Raw genomic sequence first — 7,856 nt, 5'->3', positions numbered from 1 at the left:
GTTTCAAATCTTCACAGAAACCAGAAAAAAGCAGTGAAGGCTCCATGTTTCAGTCAAAAACTCAATCTTCCCCCAAATGCTACTTAACCCAGTTGGCATCATTCCCCAAGATGGTGGGGTTAACAAAAGAACTATTCCACTCTCTGTCATAAATTAACTATTATCACGGGCCTAGACATCTTAACAAGACAAAAAGGTCCACCCTGAACCTAAATGTGTCTGATCCGTCAGTGTTGTACTGTGGCTACAACTTCACTTTTGTATCATTCTATCTTATCAGCAAGCTACATTTCTAGGTTAACAGTTCTACCAAATATGGATATGAAAGTTTATTTTTAATAAGACAATGTTGCAAATTATGGTCAACCAACATCTTTTCACCAATACTTCAAGCATAAAAAATGAGAATCTTTTTTTTTTTTTAAATGAGAATCTTTACAAAAATATACAGAGATACCACAAATTGGTAGCTGCCCATAACATTAAACAAACTGGACTCGTAAGAGTGGCTTCTCATTTGGCATATCATTTTAATTATAACCATTTTCCTGGTACAGGGAAAACTGACAAGTGTTTTTTAAGAATCATTGCAACATTGTATTCCTGATAATTTAAGTAAACCAAACTATGAGTAAATGAATGATACATGCCTAAAAATATCAAGGTTTATAGTATCAGTGGCCACTGGACTTAGGACTAGTCCAAGACCTTGATCTAGATTTTGACCTAGACCTAGATTGTGATCTTGACTGAGATTTGGATCTAGGTGGTTCTTTTTTCCTTGATTCCTTTTCATATCTTGAGCGAGACTTATAATGTGTTTTGGAATCTGTTTTAGAGGTGCCTCTAGTTTTGGTGTGAGATGCAGACCTAGAACGTGATTTAGCCTTCATTTCTTTCTTGGGCTGGGACTTGAACCGTGATCTTGAATTGGATTTAAATCTTGAAAAAGATCGATTTCGGTGTTTGAATCTATCATTGTCGAATGGCTTCTGCTACGCCGTGGTCTTCCAGCCGGTCTACTGTTTCTAGGACTATAAGATCTTCTATAGTTGTAATCAAAGGACTGGCTTCTTGATCTTCTTCTTTCATAACTCCGGCTTCTAGAACGTCTGTATCTGTCATAATCATCATAGCGTGAAGAGCTGTATACATTCCTCCCTTCCTTGGCTTTCATTTGATTTGGAGTCTTCCAATCCCCCTGTGCAAACTGTATTTCAATTTGGCGTCCGCAAATCCATTTTCTGTCCAAATTATGTAAAGCGTCTTCAGCATCACGGACATCCTCAAATTGAACATAAGCAAATCCTCTTGGACGGTGCGTGTAGAAATCAAGTGGAACATACACATCAACTATAGGACTATAACGACCAAATTCTCATCGTAAATCTTCGTACCTGGTGTCGTGGCCACATTCCTTACGAACAGAGACGGTTGAAGGGCGCGGGTAGCAGGACATGACGGTGACAGGAGTCTCGCTCAGCAGGGGCACTAACGTGCTCAGTAAACCATCTGCGGATGTGGCAGCGGATCCTCCAAGAGCCTCTGTTTTTGATTGCACCTCATTAATAGCTTTTTTGATTTCAACCTGGTTAGATTTTAGTTCTTTTATTTCTCCTGAAGTGGATTTTATTTCTCCGGACATGGATTCTCTAGTATCTTCTATGCTTTTTTCAAGCCCAGTTAGCTTCTTGATAATTGTCATTCTGACCTCTAGTTCTGACATATTATTAATGTCCATACTGATTAAATCCCTAGCTGTCAGTACTGCCTCTTGTTCTTTTTCTTTTTTTTTTTTTGAGGTGTATTTTTCTTCCTTGTCATTTCATCCGGATAATAATAGATGAATGAGAGAACAAAATACTAAAAGTGTAGCTTTGACCCCAGAAAAATATACACTAAGCAAATCAGAAGACCTGAAACCAGGGGGAGATGAAAGGAGGAAAAAAAAAAAAAAATATATATATATATATATATATATATATACACACATACACACACACACATACATACATACATACATGTGATTAGACTGATGAATAGACGAGAGCCACACACTTGATTTTGGGTGTATTTTTGGTTTGTTAGAATAAACTGCCTCCCAGAACTTTAAGGAAAGAAAACCTTGTATCTGTACTAAAATAACAGTAAACATGGTAAAGGAATAGACTATGAGTGTAAAGATGAAAATTATGAAAGATTCTAAAAAATGAATTGACATGATAAGAAGTTTGTTTAAAAAAGAAAAAAAAAGATAGAAAAAAGGAAAAAGAAAAGGAGAGGATGTGATCAGCCTGGAGACTAGAACAAAGCCATATGCTAGATTTACGTTGTATTTTGATCTGTGTGAAGAAACTGTATCCCAAAATTTTGACGAAGAAAAACTTCTATATTCAAAAAAATAAAGTTAAATATAAGGAAGGGATAGAATATGACTATAACATCGCTTCTCAGCCTTTTGGATCAACTGTATATCAACTGTAGAATATGAGTATAACAATGAAAATTTAAAAAGATTTTGATGTGATAAAATAGAATAAAATAAGAAAGAGGAAAAATTAAGAAAATTAGAATAAGAAAAAAATAAAGTCTAAATAATTCACCTTTGAAAGACTAAAGAATCATGGGAAAAAGCCTTGAATTCTGTGTGCTGCATCCTTCTAGCTCTGGAGTTCCACTGTTGTTATTGATTGATGAACTTGGTCTTGTCTGGATGTTCTTGCTGATCTTCTGGGGTAGGGACCCATTTTAATGGTTCTCAAATGTCTGCTTCAGGCAGAATTGTGCCACTGTCCTCAGGGCCAGAGTAAGTAATCTGGTTTTGCTCTCTATAGCTTTTGCTCCTTTCAAGTCCCTTGAAGGCCTTCCATTACACTTTGGAGGAAGAGAATGAAGATGGCATCCTCCCAATCTGTGACCTGGATAAGCCGTGAGCTCAGGGCCCTGCTCCTCAGTGCACCCTCAGAGAAAAGCAGTCAATCACTCCTCTCTCCCTGGTTTCTGGCCAAGTTCCATGCTCACCCAGCTTGTGACCGAGCATTTCTATCTCTGGTCCACGGACCCGTTTGCATCTACAAACCCTGCAAATTCCTGCAACATCTTCTCCTGCCACTCCTCTTGGAGGAGGTTGAGGGGTTCTCCCTGCATCTGCCACCTCTGGGGTCCCTGTATGGAGATCAGTGGCCTGACAGTGCCTTGGATCATGGCCCAGGGTAATCCGGAGCTGAGAGCCCCCTCCTTAGCTCTGTCTTGCTCTGGCTACCCTGCTCCAATACCTGGGAATTCTACCACACACAGGCATGCCTGGTCTTTCTGTGACCCTGAGAATCCTGAGACCACACTGTCCCAGTGAGAGCTCCACACCCACATGCCCCCCCCACCCCCCGCTTGGCCTCTGGAGGGACGTCCCTCAGTGGAGCAGACTTCTAGAAGTTCTGATTTTTGTGCTCAGCTACTCTACTGCTTGCTGGGCACTGGCCCCTCCCCCTGTAGTCTCGCTTCCCATTTATCCCTGGGGATTCACTTTTCCACATGTCCTACCTTATAGAAAGTGGTCAATTTTCTGTTCCTAGAATTGCTGCTTTTCTCTTTGATCTCCTGTTGTGTTTATAGGTTTTCAGGATGGTTTGATAGCTATCTATCTGAATTCATGGGACCCAATAATATTTAGGTCTCCTATTCCACCATCATCTTGCTCCTACCCCTAAAATTTTTTTTACCATGTGTTTTGTCTGCTGGAAGTTTGGTCTTCTTTGTGTTGCTGTGTCCCCTTTGTTTCTATTTCAAATTCCATTATACATTTTTTCTCAATTTTCTTCTTTCTTTCTAAACTTTCAAATGTCTATTTGGTCCTTAGTTCTCAGTTTCACTTCTAGACCATTCTGTTATGCCCTAGGTAATATACATTAGCCACAAAGTATCCACATGAGATATTTTTTAAATAAAAGCTGTTCTTGCTTCAGAGAAGAATTTTGCCAGTAATTCAAGCAATATTTTTCCTTCCCATTGCATAACATCATCATAACTGATTGTAATTAGTATTCTTATATTGCTTTTCATTTTTTCTCTAGAATACATAGTAGGTTGTTGGGTGTAAGATTATTAAACTTCAGTGAGCATAGCCTGGTAGTCTGTTAAACTGTAGATTCCTGGGGCTTATACCAAAGATTTTAAACTAGTAGTTTAGCAGTGTATAAGCTTCAATGAGCATCCTTGATGATTCTGATGCATGTGGCCTATGTATTACAACAGTTATACAAGCATGAATTGGTTCAGGTAGATCCTGGTTTAGCTAGTTCAGTTAGCATCTGTTTTGTTTTGTTTTTGTTTTTGTTTCTTTGCTGTTTTGGATCGATTCTTCTACTTTCTGGTAAAAGATTCCCTAAATTGGAGGTGAGGAGAATAACCCCAGACCCCTTGTGGTTTGGGTAAGATTTACTCTGTCTTAGATCTAGGGGTGTTTTCTGTTTGCCTTGAGCCAAATAACAGGTCACACTGTACTGACCAGAGTGGTTGGTTCAGGGATGTAAGCCAATCAGAATAATCAGTTGCCAGCTCTAAGAAATATTTCTAGTCGTTACTAGAAAAGCCATCAGCTATATCTATTTTTCCTTTGGACTTGGTAGGTAACACTTGGGACTGTTTCAATAATCTTACCCAAAGAGATCAGCAAGCTAGAAAAAGCAGATTAGAACTAGAATCTGTCATATGACCAGCCTTCTTCCCATGGGCTGAACTTACATGAACTGATATATTCCTTACTTAACCTAGACTTGTAGACTCTCTAGGTTAGCAAAGAAGAATGTGTCAATTCTTAGAAGAGTAGAATTAGATAAACTGAAAAAAAGAGATGGGCAATTAGGAGAATCCATCTCTTTCTGGCATGAATGCTGCTCATCTTTCTTAGGTAGTAGATATATCTATGCCTATTGAACCTTGGGACTCTGTATTTACTGTGGTTGCAGCAATGGAGAGAACAGGTAGGAAAAATTCATACTGATGCAGCATGTTCACTACATTTTGAGGCCCTCATTGAGGTCTTTAGAATAGAGATAAGCTAAGGCTGAAACTAGCCATTCTGATAGCAGAGAGGAAGACAACGGGGGTTTTGAAGGAAAATTCTTTATGCTTGGGGCCTGTGGTTCAAGAAGATTGAAAGAATGATCCCCTGGAGTTGGCAAATGTGAAAAAGCTAAATGGTTAGTCCCAGCCATGGCTAGTACTGATGGAGACAAAGAGGGTAGCATTATAGCCGAAGGTAAGATTGGGACCTGGGAAAAGGCTAAGTGGTCCTGCCTGGACAAATGGGACAGTCACCACCCACCGTGAGGAGGTAGTCTGTGGGCAGGCAGATTCATAGACAATCCCTGTCTCACCCTAGCATTTTATACTTCTCAGAAGTAGAAGACAAGATGGGAGTAGGAAACTGAGTACCAGAGGAATGGGCAGAAGACCAGAGATCTAGGGCAAATAAGCTCCATTTTCTGTTTCTAGACCTTGTATTAGCAGATGTCTGGCTATGGGTATTAGTTCATGGGACTGACCACTAACATATAACTGGAAGCCCATATATGTTTAACATAGTTAATTCTGTTGTCCAAGAAATACCAAGCTTGGTTGATAGTAGCTTATGACTGCTAAGCCATTTAGTCTACTTTTAGGTCATTAACTTGTACCAAGAGAAAGTGGGCTACTAAAAGGGTACAGCCCTCACAAGGGGAAGCACTCTTCTCTATATTGGATGGACACTACTGCAGCTATTTTGCTGCCCACGTGGGAGGAGCCTGAAATGAGGTCAACCTTTAGAAGAAGGAGAATGAAGATATGAGTATGCCATTTGAGCCTCTAATCAGGGTATGCTTGAAGCTACCATTTCTTTGGAGTTTGTAGATAAAGGAGCCAATAAATTCTCATTGTGTTTTGAATTTTGTTTTGCCATTGGCTCACAGAAAAGATTATGGAAGCTGAGAATTCTCATGATCTATTATCTGTGATCTTGAGAGCAGGAAAACTAGTGCTATAGTTAAAAGGCTTGAAGACCAGGAATGCCAAGAACAGGAGAAGATTGATGACTCAGATCCAACCTTCCTCCTCCTTTTTGTTCTATTCAGATCTTTGATGGATTAGATCATGCTCACTCACATTGGCGAAGGCCATCATCTTTACTCAGTCTACCAACTCAAATATTAATCTCATACCATGTGATTGTCTTATTTGAATAATTACAAGCTGTAATTATAAGCTGTCAGGGAACTGAAGACTGCTGCTCAGGCATAAGTGTGTACTGTGTCTGTTCTTATGATGAAAAGAGTTGTTTTGCTAGGGGACCCCATCTGCCTGAGCAGAGTGGGAAGGGGAACTTGCAGGAACTGAGGCTCTCTCAGTTTTCTCCAGATTTCCAAGTATCACATAATAGTAATTCTAGGCCTTAAACTATAGGGGGGTAGAGGAAAAAGCACTTGACTTTGTTAGAATTTCCATATGGCCTGTAAAATGACAATATGCTGGTTCCATTTCTCTTAAAGATCTTTGTGAAGATCATTACTCATACTATATCCAGGAATGCATCAGATGCTCTTCTTTTGGTTGCACTTAATGATATTAGGAAGAGAATCTTTGTCCCAAGACACCATGGAAAAGTTTCCAGTGGAGCTTCAGGAATTGGAGAATAGGGTAATGACTCTCAAAATTGAAAGTGCCTAAGAATAACTGTGGGTGCTTGTAAAGTAAACACACACAAAACATATATTACTGATCCACATCACAGGGCAGTTTCAAAATTTCAGTGATTTAAGGAAGGGTATTGGTTTAGAAATAAGTATTTAACAAGATCCCATATTATTCTTATGCAGTGGTCCTTCAACCAAGCAGTGCTAACACTGGTTTATTGTCAAGGTTCTTAAACTCAACTCTGCATCAGAAACACTTAAGTTCTTGTTAAACACAAATTTCTGGGTTCCACCCCAAAGTTTCTAATTTAGTAGGTCTGTGTGGGTACCCCGGATTTGTATATCTAACAAGTTTCTGGGTGATACTGGTGATTCCAGGACCACACTTTGTGAACCATTGTTTGTGTAGTAATTCTCAACTGTGTATGATTTTTGTCCTGCAGGAGACATTTGCCCATGTCTGGGACACTTCTGGTTTTCACAACTGGAGGGTGTACCGACATCTTCTGTATAGAGACCAAGGGTGCTGTTGAACATCGTACAATGCATAGTACACCATTTCTTCTCTACACCATAGAATTTATCCAACCCCAAATGTTACTAGTGCTGAGTTTGAGAACCACCAGCTTAGCATTTTCTGGGGTGGGAGGTATGGAGGAGAGATAGTCTCCTCATGGTAGCAGGTGCACATGGTTTGTGTACAAAGACAGTGTAGGGAGTTAGCTTTATCTGAATAAGCAGCTAAGTGGGATTTGCCATTTTATAAAAGAAATAGCTTTGCACTCTTAATGAACCACTCATTTCCTATCTAGTTCTTTAACCTGCAGAACTGATCTGAATCAAATGATCCTTTTGAAATGATCCTTGTGAACTGAGCTGAATCAAATGATCCTTTTGAAATTGTATTCTGGATGAGAGAGGGGATGAAAAGAAAGAGCTACATTAATTCCAGTTTAACCAATGTTGTTCACTTACTTTGATTAAATTGGAAGTAAAAGGAATAGGTGAAAGGTAGGTTATTGAGTGGGCACCAAAAAAAGAAAAGATACAAATGAATGACTCTAAAGGAAAACATAGGCAATGATAGGTGAAACTTGTGTGGATTAGCTAATTAAAAAATCCTCTTTGTGAGGCTGCATACATATATTTGTGAACTCTTATTCAGCAATCCGACACTTGCTGCCTAAG

At 39.3% G+C, this 7,856-nt stretch overlaps 1 pseudogene; it reads right to left on the bottom strand.

The window, feature by feature from the left end:
- Positions 1 to 591: 591 nt before the first annotated feature.
- On the bottom strand, positions 592 to 7,205 carry LOC123942112 (annotated as a pseudogene).
- Positions 7,206 to 7,856: the final 651 nt, after the last annotated feature.

The sequence above is a fragment of the Meles meles genome, chromosome 5, assembly GCF_922984935.1.
Source record: "Meles meles chromosome 5, mMelMel3.1 paternal haplotype, whole genome shotgun sequence".
Taxonomy (NCBI): domain Eukaryota; kingdom Metazoa; phylum Chordata; class Mammalia; order Carnivora; family Mustelidae; genus Meles; species Meles meles.
Note: the sequence above shows the minus strand (reverse complement) of the source record. Positions and strands in the feature narration are given on the sequence as shown.